The following is a 16,410-nucleotide window of genomic DNA, read 5'->3' on the forward strand; positions in this document are numbered from 1 at the left end:
GAACAGGTTAGAAGGACACCAGAGTCCATCATCTACACGATGCTCTGCAGGAAGTGCAGAAACTGGGGAAACATAGTCCATGGATGATCTTAGATGCTGCTATGTTTTGGAAAATTACTTTTCCTTTTAGAAATCACAAACCATTATTGGGAGGCCCAAACTCTTGAATGGTTCCAAATTGAGTTGAACTTCTAAGTGATTTTATTATCACTCCATCTGGTCATAAAACTTATAACTAAAAGGTCTAGGTGCTGGGGATGCAGTTCAACAGAAGAGCTCTTGTCTAGCATGCGGGAGGCCCTGACTTCAATGTCCAGCACCACAAAAAAAAAAAAAAAAAAAAAGAACCATGTCATATTTACATAATCAAGTACAAAATGAATAACCACTTCTTCTAGGAAAAAGTGTTAGATCTGAAAGAGTGGACACTATCAAAATAAAAATATTCTTCTCAGAGTGTATTGTACAGCTAGACTATCATGAACAGTGGTGCATCATCATAAATCATGTTCATATTAAGCATACACCAAAACAAAAAAAGTCTTTACTGACTGTTGACAAGGGAAAATGGACATGGTCTAGCTTAGGAAAAGACACATTAGAAGCATATAATATATCAAATCCTCCAGGACAAGCCAGGCACTTTGACACCAAGTGCTGTTACCCTAGGACTTGGCAGGCTTAGGAAGAGGGATGAAATATTTGGGGCCCACCTGGGCATTTAGGCAAGACCCTGTCTCAAAATAAAATATTTAAATGGCTGGGGATATATATAGCTCAGTGCTTGCCTAGGATATGCTACAATGGTCACTTTGTTCAATTCTCACTGCCAAAAATTGGGTGCAGGCCAAACATTTGATCATAGAACAGGGCAGAAGTCATTATTCCAAACTCCCAAAATGATCAAACTCATTTGCACTATGTTCAGCTCATAATATAATATGTCAAACCCCTTCTTCTACTAATTAAAATTTCATGACCTTTTAAATATAATAAAAATTGTATGTACTTTGTTAGTAAATTCAACAAATATAAGAGGTATACCTGACTTTGATCTAAAAGTCATAGGGGCACTGGTATTATGATAAAACCTAGTCATGGCACTTCCTGTGACAATAGGCCCATCCCCTTGATGGCAAGGAATAAGAGAAAAACTTTCTGATGAATGTACAACTTAAGGAAGTCAAACAGATACACTTTCTAAGTATGAAAATTAGAAAAGAAAATGATTTTCAAAAGATTTTTTTAAATATATTGGAAGTACAAAAAGTAAATGCTGTCTTGTCCCTTAAATAATATAATGATATGAGTCCTGGGGAAATTTTATATAGAGTGGTTTTAAATACCATGCCATATAATAGCTGACATTAAATATATCAACATTCTGCTTCTATCTTCTAAAAAGGATTTGAAAATTTTTCTTAGAATAAAGTCATCTGAATTAGGAAGATTTATTGTGGTAGGTGTGTATGTATATGTGTATGCGTGTGTGTGTGTGTGCTGCTGAGACCCAAGCCAGTGTTTCTCACATGATAAGTAAGTGTTCTGTCACACTAATATGCACCAAGTTGACCCACCCTAAGCTGCCTTCTGGTAATGCCCCAAGATGCTCTGTCCTGACCCACCCCAATCTCCCAACCCACCCTGCCCTGACCCACCACTCCTTGCCCTGACCCACCACTCCTTGGCTTGCCCCACCCTGCCCTGCCCTGCCCTGCTTGGAGGGTGGCCTGACCCAAGGGCGGCAACCTTTTCAAGACAGGGTGCATTACCTGTAGCAGTCACTGCCAAAGGATGGGTTGAGCACGTGGAATCCCTGGCCTCCCCTCCATCTTTGCCCAGCCCCTGAGGTCTCACTGTCCTGGATCCCTGACTTCCAGGGCCAGACACCTGATGTCAGTCTCACATTGAGCTTCCACCGCCCAAAGACACACCAACCCGAGTCCCTGCCCAAATTGGAGGCCTTACCTGAAGGCGGCCTGACCTAAGGGAGTCAGCCTTCCCCAAGGGCAGTGTCCTGACCCAGGGCAGCAAGAGGCGGCCTTCCCCTAGGGCAGTGGCGTTACTGAGGCAGCCTTACATGAGGGTGGTTGTAGGTGGCTAGGTGGCGTTACTCAGGGGCAGCCTTATCCAAGGGAGGTCTTCCCCAAGTACAGGGTGTCCGCCTGACCCAGGGGAAGGGCTACAACCTTCTCTGAGGGAAGGGCAGTGGTCCAACTAACTTAGAGGCACATGGTGCAGGCAATGTCTCCACCAGCTCTGAAGCAGCCAGACACCAACAGGGACACAATGCCAACACCTCCAGGATGGAGTGGGCAGGTCCAGATATGCGCTGTGCATCCACCTATCCAGCCCATGCACTGACTGAGAGCTGGGCATGAGCAAAAAACACCTGCGGCTTGGGCACACCTCCATGTGGCTCTGCCCACTGTGGACTCACCCCGTCTGAGTCCCAAACCACATGAGATCTGCTTTGGGGACCGAAGGCTCCCACAGAAAGGAGATACCACAAGAGCTAATCACTGCTTCCAGCCCTCCTGTCCTTGTTTGGGCACTGGTGAGCACACAAATTGGCTCAGTCCAGTGAGAGTCACTGTGGAGGTCCTGAGGATGCAGATACCTCCCCATCCCCGTCGCACCCCAGTAATGGGGCCTTCTGGTGCCAGGTGTATTCAGTTCCTGGGTCGGGGACAATGCATTGCAGGGTGAGTTTCAGGAGGCGTTTTTGGAGGGTGCTCTCTAAAGGGTCTGATGTGCTCAGGGCTTTCCCATGATGGGGTTGTTTTAAAGTGTCCACTTAGGGGACAAGTGCATCTCTGCCTGCTAGGCTGGGCCCCTCTACTCTGGTGCGGCTGTGAGGGGCCCTTGACTCTTGACCCTTGACCTTTCCAGGGAGGGCACTACTAGGACCTGCCTGCCTACCCCTCCACCATACCAGACCAGTGAGGGTTCATCTGGGAGCCTCCTTTACCCTGCACAGTGCCCGACAAGTGGGGGTTCATCTGGGAGCCCCTTCACCATGGCCCGCTAGTACATCCTGGGTACTATGGCCTGGGCAGGTGCCACTGCTGGCCAGATGGGCAGGGTTCCTGGGAGAGTGAGGGGTCATGGGAGAGCAAGAGCTCTGCATTTTGCAGATCTGATTTTAGGGGGAGGGATGCAGAAAGCAAAGAGCCACACAGAGTGGAGGGGGGTTCACTCTGAACCATGCTGAGTCATGCCAACAGGAAGCAGATCCACCTGGCAAATTGTGTGGAGGATTACCTGGCCTCCATTGACTCTCTGTCTTTACACCTTAAGAGAAATGTCTCAGTGATGTGGGAGATCAAAGTGAAAATCCAAGAAATCCTGAAAGAACAGGATGAGCATTATGAGAAATTGAAATGAGAGACAGATGGTACCCAAAAATTTTGAGTGCTGTGCTGCATCCAGAGAGCCCTGATTCAGAGTCAGAAGCTGGACGATGAGAAGATTCAAATCCTGAGTCAGATGGTGGAACTGGCAGAGAGCCAGACCAGACAAGTGGACAATCATGTGGAACTCTTGGAGATACCTCAAGAGATCAAGGACACCCCTGGTAACAGCTGCAAAGCTGGTCAAGAGAAGGCAAAGAACAAGACAGTTGCACAGGTCAGAAAGTCAAATTACAAGGTGACCCTGTGGCCACTCAACAATGTGAATCAAATGATGAATGTATCTAATAATAATCATGACCATGATGATGTCACCTCAGGAACACCCAAGGACAAGAACACAAAGGCCTCAAAGAACAGGATTCATGACCAAAGCACAGAAGGAAGCAAACTGTGCAAACCTTCCCAGTGATGAAAATGAGCTCACATACTGTCTGTGCAATCAGGTGACCTATGGAGAAATGATATCTTGCAGAAATAGCAAGTGCCCCTACCAGATGGTTCTACCTCTCCTACTTGGAACTCAGTCACAAGCCACAGGACAAGTGGTACTGTACCACGTGCAAGGGCAGAAATGAGAAAATGATGGGCAAAGCATTGCAGAAGTCCAAAAAAAAAAAGCCTATAAGAGGTAGTTTATGGACATTCTCTAGTAGAACAGAATCAGTCCATGTGTGTATTGCATTGCTGCCTATGTTGATGTGTGTGAATTGTCAAATGTATATTTTCAAGAAATGTTAGAAAAGGTGCAGTTCCCTTCTTTGGGAGGGCAGTGATTCTCTCGGCCTTTCATTTTCACTGGTCACATGTGTGAGATGACAGTGTGCTGTGGATCAACATTTTAGGAACTACAAAATATAGGTTTGAATTAAACACTTTTTAGTAAAGGTGTCCATATACCTTCCTGAAGTTCTGCCCCCCATGTTAATGGTAGGCAGTTCCTGAGCTGAGCCTCTCACCTCGGGTTCCTGAATATGGACCTTCAGCTCCCTGAGGCCTTGGCCTGACTGGGGGATGGAACTTTGAACAGTCAATGAGTACATCACACTTGACAAACTGAAGATACTGTGCACTCTTAGAGTGCTTAAGCATCCTGCAACACAGTATCTAAAGGAAAGACTTGAAGATGAGAGAAATAATGGCATTTTAATCAGGCAGGTAGGAAAGAACTGCCAGTACTGATCCTGACTGAAGACTGCCCTTACTGGTTTCCTAAGGTACATTAGAATTAGAAAACCCTCAATAAACAGGTTACTGGTTTTCATGGAAAATGATCATGTACACAGTGTTTGGAAAGGACACACTAGCAAGGTAAAAGCTTCAAATCATAAAATAAGTTAAGAACCAAATTGCTGGTAAGGCAACCAACTGTTCAGCTCAACATAATTTTGAGTCTAAGGTATGAGTGTATACCCAGGGCTCTGAACTATGCAAATCTCTACTCATTGACCTTCTGTAGTGTAGTTATGGGCCACAGATTCATGTAGTCCCATCTTTGACTCTCTTGCCTTTGCCTGGAGCACTCCTAAGTGATAGACTTGCAGAACAGTTTTACAGGATTAGTTTTCTGCTATTCCAAGCAGAAATTGTAGTGCATGAAAATATCTTACCATAAATAAACTAAATACAAATACTAATCTAAGTTAGGAAGAGGGTGAAAGTTATTGAACATCTGTTTTGACATGCCTTCCTTTCTTCACATATTTTGTTTTTCCTTTCTGCTATAGCACTTTTTCACAACTAGATTTCTAATAAGTTACCATTAAACACAGTTTTTTTTTTCTCTTTTTCCTTTTTGTTGTGCTGGGGATTTAACCCAGGGCCTTTTACATGAGAGGCATGCACTCTACAACTGATCTATATCTCCAACCACTACTCTATTTTTAATAAGGCTACTAATATGTACTTTATTAATAAAAAGTGCCAGTGTTATGAGGATAGTTGAACTGCAAATAATTAAGCTAGCAGCTCTTTAACTTCCTGGGTACACATACCTCAGGGGACCATCCACCTTCACCCTCAGACCATTTCTGATTATGTCTCCATTTAACACTTTCAGCATATCATTAAATTATTGTGTATGTGTATTGCTACTGTTTGTAACCCATAAAAGTGGGTGAATTCCTAACGTGTCCTCTCTTTCTCCTTATAGCCTGTTACAAGGTTTGCTACAATATAAATATTTTATACCCATTGTTTGCTACAATATTAATACCCATTGTTGAATGGTAATTTAAATTATTTTATCTTCTAGAATTAGAGATCTAGTTAGACTTTAATGTGATTGTCCATGGATAATGTATTTCTAGATTTCTTCATCCATTGTTAGAGAAAGTCTGGTCCTAGACATAGAGAAAACACTTGTTCTAATTCTTCATTCTGGGTGACTTCAATTTTATTATTAAGCAGAAAATACTCCAAGTGTGCTATACTTGTTTGACACTGTTTTGACAGTAAGCAGAAGCCTTGTTATATCATTAAAAAATCTGTCAATTAAATGCATAAGGCACTCAGCCAATGTTCAATGAACTTACCTTGTTCAACATATAAACTGCTGTCATCATCCTTTGGGTTCTTTCCTCCTGCAGGCATGACATTAACACTGCCATATTTTCTTCAGCCTCAAGGATTAGAGGTCTCCATCTTTTGCCAGTATTGCCGTAAAATACCTAGTACCTTCCTGACATATTTTTGGTTTTTTTGTTTTGTTTTGTTATGTTTTGTTTTGTTTTGTTTTGTGGTGCTGGGGATTGAACCCAGGGTCTTGTGCTTGCAAGGCAATCACTCTACCATCTGAGATATATCACCAGCTTGTTATTTTTTTTATATATTTAGTAATTTCCTACCACCTGTGCTATGCAATAGGGTTCTATCATGATTTGTAGAGTCAAGCTGAGTTTGTTTCATGTCTCTCATTTTTTCCACAGTGTCTGGAAGAAACCCAAAGTTAATATTCTACTAAATGTGTAACTGGTTTATTATGCAGTTTTCTTTGTACTGTTTCAGTTGCTACATCACCTCTAACCACTCCCCAGCCCAAGAAATAAAAACAATAACAAAACAGTGAAACAAATACTACTTCTTAAAGAATTATCTTCAATGTATTAATTTTTCTCTATTTGAAAACAAAAACAGCACATCAGCATTTCCTTATTAATTTAAAAAAAAGTTTAGTTTGTTGAGAAGATAATAATTGTATTAGGCTGTGAAGGCTGCTACAACAAGATATCAAAAACTGGGGACCTTTTAAATAATTTTATTTCTTATGGCTATGCAAACTAGGAAAACCCAAGATCAAGGGATTCACTATCTGGTAGGGCTTGCTCTGGTTCACAGACAGCAGTTTCTTACTCTCCTCACATGGTAGAAAGGGGAAAGATGGCTCTTTCCTAATGATCACCCAGTGAACACACCTTATACCATCACAGTGGTGATTAGGTTTTAACATGTGTATTTTAGGAGAAACATACTTGCAGACCATAGCAGTAATGTTTTCTACAGTACAATTAGTTTGAAAATGAATGAACAAGTGTAAGACCCCAGATTCCAAAAAAATGAAAATCCACCAGGCATCACCTGCCTTTATGTCCTGTGATTGAGGAGACTGAGGCAAGAGGATTACAATTTTGAGACCAGCCTCAACAACTTAGCTAAAGCATAAAACACAACTGGGAATATAACTCAGGAATAAAGTGCCCCAGGGTTCTATACCTATTACCAAAATAAGCAATAATCATATGTCTGTATAATTTATAAATTGGGGAAATTAAAAGTGATATTGGGTCAGGTATAGTAGTACATGCTTATAATTCCAGAAAACTTGAGAGACTGAAGGATCACAAGTTCAATGCCATCCAGGAAATTTTTAGTGAGACCCTCAAAACAAAAACAAAAACAAAAACCTGAGCATATAACTCAGAGGTAGATTGTCCTTGTGTTCACTCCCCATTGCCACACACAAAAGAGAAAATCTTGAAGTTGACAAAGGCAACAGAGAATCTTCTAATATGCTGAATCCTTTGTCTATTGGAATTTAATTTTAAATTTTAAATGTCTTTTTGGTACTGTTTTACTGTTTTCATTTGAGTGATTACATATTGAGACACCCTGCAGTCAAAACTCCAGATGAGAAACTAATGGGATTAGAGTAGCATATCCTATAGAGAAAACTGAAAAAGATAGCTAAGGCTTTAAACCATGGTTCTAAGAAATGTGATCTTGAACCAGCAGCATCAAATTTCAAAGGAACTAACTAGTACAAATTCTCAGCGCCAACTTAGCAAACCTTTTGCAAAATTCTCATAACACGTTAAAGGCAGATCCATTAGTTCAAAACACAAAATGTCAAGCATTTTATTTTCATGTAAAATATATGATTCACAGATAAGAGATTGAGAAGAAAATAGGTATGCTTTTGCAAAAATACTCCATTTCAAATATCAACAATGTCTGTAATGACTGAGGAAATTGCACTCATTGTTCAGAGATATACTGCAGTATTTCTTGCTCTGTGAACCTTTCTTAACACTCTGGGTCACAGCTTGCTGTTGTTGCACTGCTGCACATGGTTCCTGATGACAGGTGTCCTATGTAATTGTGGATGTGACTGAGAAGACTATAGAAGCAATCCTCTCCCCACAGGAAGACTGCCCTAAACTATGTTCATTATGGCTGCTGTACTGGGTCTTGACTATTAGTAGGTGTTCTATTTTCAGCTCAACCAAAATACCAAGTGATAGCAGATTTCTGTGGTTTCCAACTATTTTGTAACTGTATTATCTGAAACTCCCTAACACTTTCAGAAAATGTGATAAAGTTTATATAATATTATTTTACAAAAAGTTTTTAGAAATAGCAACCTGGACTGTAAGTGAATATCACCCTTGCAAGACACATAACAAATGCAAATATACACACTTTGCTGCAGTGCAAAATACTCAAGAGCAAAAAAGTTTAATCCAAAGGTTGTTTTTAGCTGCTTAAATTCAGTATCTATTGGAATCTAAGGGATTGTATTGCGATTGAAAATAAATTATGTCAATATACTTTCCTAAAATGATTTAATCTTAAGTGAATATTTCAGAAATTCCTGCCATGTTTAATGTTAAAAAGAAAAATTGGTCTTTGGAGATAGCTCAGTTGGTAGAGTGCTTGCCTCACAAGCACAAGGCCCTGGGTTCAATTCCCAGAACTGCAGAAAATAAATTAAACAAATAAATAAATAAATAAAATATGTTTGTACAGTTTATATTCAATTGGAAATTAACTCAAGTATAATCCCAAAAAACTTTAAACTAGAGTATATTTGCATATGTGATAAATATACATAATGTATCCCTCATTAATACTTCATCTGACAATACATTATCAAACACATTTACATGGTTGTTTTCAGTCTTGTTTCTCAGTTTGTGAAAATTCACTTTAAAACACCTTGCCTGACAAAGGATGTTAGCCACTGCTAATGCCAACATCTGCTTTTTCCTCTTCAGCTGGCTAAGTCATTTTAATAAAGAAAGTGTACAGATAATCCCTTTGCTCACTGGAGAACTCACAAGTTTCTGATTGTATGTTAATGTGGTATTAAATTAGACAAATTATATTTGAAGTGTACAACATTCATTCTTTTAAAAATTATTTTTTAAATAGACTAAGAGCTGGAAGGACATGAAGTAGAGAAAGAAAATTTAAAGCCATCAATACCACTTATTCTTCATTTAGTCAAATTCACATAGGCTAAATTAACCAGTTCTTTTTCTTCTTCTTCTTCTTCTATTTGTTTTTGATAGTGCTGGAGATAGGACCCAGGGCTTCACCCTTTCTACGTGAGCACCCTACCCCTGGACTACATCCCCAGCATATTTTTTTTTTTTGCACTGATATGGAAGGACATTGAATGAAAATAAAAAGAGTGTGTGTTGTACAATATCAAATGCAAGAAAAAGTTGAAATAGTAAATCTATTTGCTTATATTTACAAAGAGAATCTCTACAAGTATTGAGAAGAAAATAGAAAATAATGTGTTTATTGAGAACCCAATTTGGAACAGGGTCACTAACTATAGGGGTAATATCAAAATTTTTCATTATATGTCATTTTTTTTCATAGAAGCAAAATCATTTTCTTTTCTCTCTTTTTATTATTTAAACAAGTGGGATATATGTTGTTTCTCTATTTGTACATAGAGTCAAGGCATACCGTTTGTGCAATCATAAATTTACATAGGGCAATGTGGTTTGATTCATTCTGTTATTTCTTTTTCCCTTCCCCCCCACCCCTCCCATCCATCTTTTCCCTCTAAACAGTCCTTCCTTCCTCCATTACTACCACCCTCCTTATCCCTAACCCTAAACCTAACCATAACGCTAACCCCTCCTACACCCCATTATATGTCCTCATCTGCTTATCAGCGATTTCATTCATCCTCATTTTTTTGAGATTGGCTTATCTCAGTTAGCATGATATTCTCCAATTTCATCCATTTGCCTGCAAATGCCATAATTTTATCATTCTTCATGGCAGAGAAATATTCCATTGTATATATATGCCACAGTTTCTTTATCCATTCATCAACTGAAGTGCATCTAGGTTAGTTCCACAATCTGGCTATGGTGAATTGAGCAGCTATGAACATTGATGTGGCTGTATCTCTGTAGTAAGCTGATTTTAAGTCCGTTGGGTATAGGCCAAGGAGTGGGAGAGCTGGGTCAAATGGTGGTTCCAATCCAAGCTTTCTGAGGAATCTCCATACTGCTTTCCAGAGTGGCTGCACTAATTTGCAACCCAACAGCAATGTATGAGTGTACGTTTTTCCCCACATCCTCTCCAACACCTATTGTTGCTTGTGTTCTTGATAATCACCATTCTAATTGGGGTGAGATGGAATCTTAAGGTAGTTTTGATTTGCATTTCTCTTATTACTAGAGATGTTGAACATTTTTTCATATATCTGTTGATTGCTTGTACATCTTCTTCTGTGAATTGTCTGTTCATTTCCTTAGCCCAATTCTTGATTGGATAATTTGTATTCTTGGTGTAGAGTTTTTTGAGTTCTTTCTAGATTCTGGAAATTAGTGCTCTATCTGAAGTATGAGTGGCAAAGATATTCTCCCACTCTGTAGGCTCTCTCTTCACATTACTGATAGTTTCCTTTGCTGAGAGAAAGCTTTTTAGTTTGAATTTATCCCAGTTGTTGATTCTTGCTTTTATTTCTTGTGCTAATGGAGTCCTGTTAAGGAAGTCTGATCCTAAGCCAACAACCTGAAGGTTTGGACCTACTTTTTCTATATAAGATGCAGGGTCTCTGGTCTGATTCCGAGGTCCTTGATCCATGTTGAGTCGAGTTTTGTGCAGGGTGAGAGATAGGGGTTTAATTTCATTCTGTTGCATATGGTTTTCCAGTTTTCCCAGCACCATTTGTTGAAGAGGCAATCTTTTCTCCATTGCATATTTTTGGCACCTTTGTCTAGTATGAGAAAATTGTATTTATTTGGGTTTGTGTCCATGTCCTTTATTCTGTAGCATTGAGCTATCTGTCTATTTTGGTACCAATACCATGCTGTTTTTGTTACTATTCCTTTGTAATAGAGTTGAAGATCTGGTATTGTGTGATACCCCCTGCTTCACTCTTTCTACTGAGGATTGCTTTAGCTATTCAGGGTTTTTTATTCTTCCCGATTAATTTCATAATTGCTTGCTCTATTTCTGTAAGGTACATCATTGGGATTCTAATTGTAATTGCATTGAATCTGTATAGCACGTTAGGTAGTACGGCCATTTTTACAGTATTAATTCTGCCTATCCAGAACATGGGAGATCTTTCCATCTTCTAAGGTTTTCTTTAATTACTTTCTTTAGTGTTCTGTAGTTCTCATTGTAGAGGTCTTACACCTCTTTTGTGAGATTGATTCTCAAGGATTTTTTTTTGTTGTTGTTGCTATTGTGAATGGGGTAGTTTTCCTAATTTCTCTTTCTGAAGATTCATCACTTATGTATAAAAATCCATTGGATTTATGAGCATTGATCTTGTAACCTACTACTTTACTGTATTCACTTATGAGTTATCAGTTTTCTGGTGGAATTTCCAGGTTCCTCTAAATATATAATCATGTCATCAGTGAACAGGGATATTTTGAGTTCTTCTTTTCCAATTCGTATCCCTTTAATTTCTTTGGTTTGTCTAATTGCTGTGGCTAGAGTCTCAAGAACAATGTAGAGTAGAAGTGGTGAAAGAGGGCATCCCTGCCTTGTTCCAGGTTTCAAGGGGAATGCTTTCAGTTTTTCACATTTAGAATGATATTGTCCATGGGCTTAGCGTAGATGGCCTTCACAATGTTAAGGAAAGTTCCCACTACCCCAATTTTCTTTAGTGTTTTGAGCATGAAGGGATGCTATATTTTATCAAATGCTTTTTCTGCATCTATTGAAATAATCATGTGATTCTTAACTTTTAGTCTGTTGATATGGTGAATGACATTTATTGATTACCAGATGTTGAATCAACCTTGCATCCCTGGGCTAAAACCCACTCGATCGTGGTACACTATCTTTTTAATATATTTTTGTATGTGATTTGCTAAAATTTTGTTGAGAATTTTTGCATCGATGTTCATTAAGGATATTGGTCTGAAATTTTGTTTCCTTGATGTGTCTCTGTCTGGTTTAGGTATCAGGGTGATATTGGCTTCATAGAATGAGTTTGGGAGGGTTCCCTCCTCTTCTATTTTATGGAATACTTTGAGGAGTATTGGAATGAGCTCTTCTTTAAAAGTTTTGTAGAACTAGGCTGAGAACCCATCTGGTTCCGGACTTTTCTTTGTTGGTAGGCTTTTGATGACCTCTTCTATTTCATTGCTTGAAATGGATTTATTTAAGTTGTGTAGGTCCTCCTCGTTCAGTTTAGGTAATTCATATGTCTCTAGAAACATGTTGATATCTTCAAGGTATTCTGTTTTTTGGAGTATAGATTTTCAAAATAGCTTCTAATTATGTATTGTGTTTTACTCGTGTCTATTGTGATATTTCCTTGTTCATTCCGAATTTTAGTAATTTGAGTTTTCTCCCTCTTTCTCTTTGTTAGTGAGGCTAAGGGTTTATCAATTTTGTTTATTTTTTCAAAGAACCAACTATTTATTTTGTTAATTTTTCCGATTGTTTCTTTTGTTTCAATTTCGTTGATTTTGGCTCTGATTTTAACTATTTCCTTTCTTCTACTACTTTTGGTGTTGGTCTGCTCTTCTTTTTCTAGTTCTTTGAGCTGTAATGTTAAGTCATTTATTTGTTGATTTCTACTTCTTTTGTTGAATGCACCCCATGAAATAAATCTTCCTCTAAGTACTGCTTTCATAGTGTCCCAGAGATTTTGATATGATGTGTCTTTGTTCTCATTTACTTCTAAGAATTTTTTTAATTTCCATCCTGATGTCTTCTGTTATCCATTCATCATATAATAGTGTACTATTTCATCTCCAAGTATTGGAGAAGTTTCTGTTTCTTATTCTGTCATTTATTTCTAATTTCAGTCCATTATGATCTGATAGAGTACAAGGTAGTATCTGTAACTTCTTGTATTTGCTAACAGTAGCTTTGTGGCATAAAACATGGCCTATTTTAGAGAAGGATTCATGTGCTGCTGAGAAGAAAGTGTATTCATTCTTTGTTGGATGATATATTCTATATAATTCGGTTAATTCTAAATTTTTGATTGTGTTATTCAGATCTATGGTTTTATTATTCAATTTTTGTTTGGAAAATCTATCCAGCGGTGAGGGGTGTGTGTTAAAATCACCTAGTATTATTGTGTTGTGGTCCTTTTGATTTCTGTCTTTGACAAGGATTTGTTTGTCATACATGGATGAGCCAATGTTCGGGGCATAGATATTTATGATTGTTGTGTCTTGCTAATTTATGCTTCCCTTAAGCAGTATGTAATGTCCTTCTTTATCCCTTCTGACTAGTTTTGGCTTGAGGTCCACATTATCTGAAATGAGGATGGATACTCCAGCTTTTTTGCTGTGTCCGTGTGCATGGTGTGTTTTTTCCCGTCCTTTCACCTTTAGTCTAAGGGTATCTCTTTCTATCAGATGAGTATCTTGCAGGCAGCATATTGTTGGATTTTTCTTTTTAATCCAATCTGCCAGTCTATGTCTTTTGATTGATGAGTGCAGGCCACTAACATTCAGGGTTATTATTGTGATATGATTTGTATTCCCAGTCATTTGACTCACTTTTGTTTTTTGACATGATTTGGTTTCTCCTTTATTTGGCTATTCCTTTAGGCTAGTTCCTCCAGTTGCTGATTTGCATCATTGTTTTTGATCTCTTCCTCATTGAATATTTTGCTGACAACGTTCTGTAATGCTGACTTTCTTTTTGTAAATTCCTTTAGCTTTTGTTTATCATGGAAGGATCTTATCTCATCGTCAAATCTGAAAGTAAATTTCGCTGGGCATAAGATTCTTGGTTGGCATCCGTTTTCTTTCAGGGCTTGGTAAATGTTGTTCCAGGCCCTTATAGCTTTTAGGGTCTGGATTGTAAAATCTAATGATATTCTTATTGGTTTCCCCCTGAATGTAATTTGATTCTTTTCTCTCGCGGCCTTTAAAATTCTGTCTTTATTTTGTATGTAAGTTATTTTCATAATAATGTGCCTTGGTTGGATCTGTTGTAATTTTTTTTATATTCTGATGGTTTTATTAACAAGTATATAATATATATATTGCATACTGTATATAGTATATGAGGACTGTACAATACAAATTTATGTTCACAGTTTGACATGACAAAATGTAATTACTGAATTCCCATTGGACTACAGAGTAGAAACAGAGAAGGTACATTAAACATTCACATCTTTTGCAAGAAAGATTATCAAAATGTTTCAGTATTTGCAAGTATACTAATGCATGCTAAAAACCTTTACCCATTCAGTCTTATTAGCTTATAGACTATGTTACACTTTATTAAAAATTTCTGCATAGTTTATACAAGTATTAAAGTACTGTAAAAGTAATAATCCTGTTATACTTGCAAGTATGGTTTAAGAGATGCTAAGCAGAAAGATTATTTTGACCCTCTAACACTAAGTACATAACAGAAAAATAAGTGCTAGTATTTGTAAAACATGTTGTAGCCCTCATTTAATGCATGTAAAATGGCTTTGTAAATGTATTATGTGAATTTGCTATCATTTAGAAATTGTTAACCTTGACCAAGAAGAGTAAAGACAACTCTGAGTGACTTTATGTGTGACAACAATTCCTTCAAGACAACTGTGTATTTTCAAACCAAATTGTTTTAAACCTTAGATTGTCTTTAAACCAATCTAATCAGTAATGATGTGCAGATATACAGTCTCAGCAATATAGTCTTTCAAATTCCACATTAGTGCAATACTGATAGTGAGGATGGGTGTTAAATAAAACATACATATACACATATAGTTCCCCTGTAATTCTGTTCCAAGGCTCTTTGAACTTCTGCATATTTAGCATCTCCTTGGTTGAACATAGCTATGCTGCAAACATTCTCCAAACCAAGCAAATCAGAATGCTAATGCCCATTTATGATGTAGATTCACATTTTGAAACTCTAATATGATGGATTGATTTAGTTTGTGACTTCTCCAAGATGACACTTGAGAAATAATTGAATAAACTCTGTAATGATTTACATGACACCAACTTCATGTTTACAAATCATCCTCACCAAATTAAAATATTGCAATTAAATAATGATTGATAATAACGTGGCATATCTTTAAAACCACGTTTCAAGGGCATCTTATTGTATATCTGAGGTCTTCCACAATACAGCTAAAATGACTAAGAGACTAAAATTTCAACTGTCATAGTACAATACAAAAAAATATATATATATATATATATATATATATATATATATATATATATATATATGAAAATTTGGTAAGGGCCAATTGGCATCTATAGAATATCAAACCAGCATGGGAATAGAGAATGGCCTTTCTGAATTGTTTTTCTTTCAGAGTTAAAACGGATCTTTATTAATGAACTGTTAGCAAGATCGAAGCAAGCTGCATAGTAACATAATACAGTCTTTTGAACAAAACTTAAACATGCTGCAGCAGACATCAAATTCCATGAGAACCCATGAAGCCTTCTGTTAAACTGCACTCAGACTTGGAGCTGATTCTCAGGTCAATTCTACTCTTTCTCGCCTCCTTTCTCTCTTTTATATGGGCTGGAACACAAGCTGGTGATCTCCACCCCAACAACAACAACAAAAAATCCCCTGCACTCGCTCTCAATCCTTCAGTGTATTGTAAAAAAACCATTTGAAGACATGAACACTCTGGCATAAGTGTGACTAAGCATTGACAATATAGATGATACCTGCTAGAAAAGAAGCCATTTCTATTCCTTGATTCATTTCATAATTGTAAAGAAAAAAAAGAAAAAAAATCCCAATTAGCATGTTGTAATATTCTAAACATTTTGCAATGCTGAAAGAAAAAGAAATCCAAGTGCCGTGTTAAACAAATTTCTTTGCATTTCTCACCTACATTTCCTTCCAGCTGGTGGGCTGATGAGTAGGCCCTCTCAGGGGTGCTGGCCCTACAGCTAACTTGAACATAGCGCCATCAAAGTAAGCTCCCCACACAATTTGCAGGCCTCCAGAATCACTCATTCACTGACGTTTTAAAACAGTTACGTATTCCTCCCAGTTTAGTTTGTATTGGGTCCTGAGCTGTGGCTGGGATGAATCTTCAGGATTCCATTCTTCTCTCTTCTCGTCCTCCATCCTTCATGGAGGGATGAAGAGGCATTTGGTTATGCAACTATATTTGACCACCTTTGCTCATTTTCTTCAAATTTAAGACTAATGCCATTTCTGCGTATCGATTATTTTATTGGACTACGGTACTCAAAAGCCTGCTTTTGAAAAACTTTCCAATAACAGTGCTATTTCTCTTAAATGTGAGTCATTATTTTTAGTTTCTTCTTCTGACAGGATAATT

General features: G+C 37.9%; 1 pseudogene across 1 annotated transcript; it reads left to right on the forward strand.

Annotated features, from left to right (window-relative positions):
* The first annotated feature begins 3,207 nt into the window (after positions 1 to 3,207).
* On the forward strand, positions 3,208 to 4,189 carry LOC306665520 (inhibitor of growth protein 1-like; annotated as a pseudogene). Its single transcript has one exon. The product of its transcript is annotated as an inhibitor of growth protein 1-like (transcript).
* Positions 4,190 to 16,410: the final 12,221 nt, after the last annotated feature.

This window comes from Sciurus vulgaris (genome assembly GCF_902686455.1).
Source record: "Sciurus vulgaris genome assembly, chromosome: 7".
NCBI lineage: Eukaryota > Metazoa > Chordata > Mammalia > Rodentia > Sciuridae > Sciurus > Sciurus vulgaris.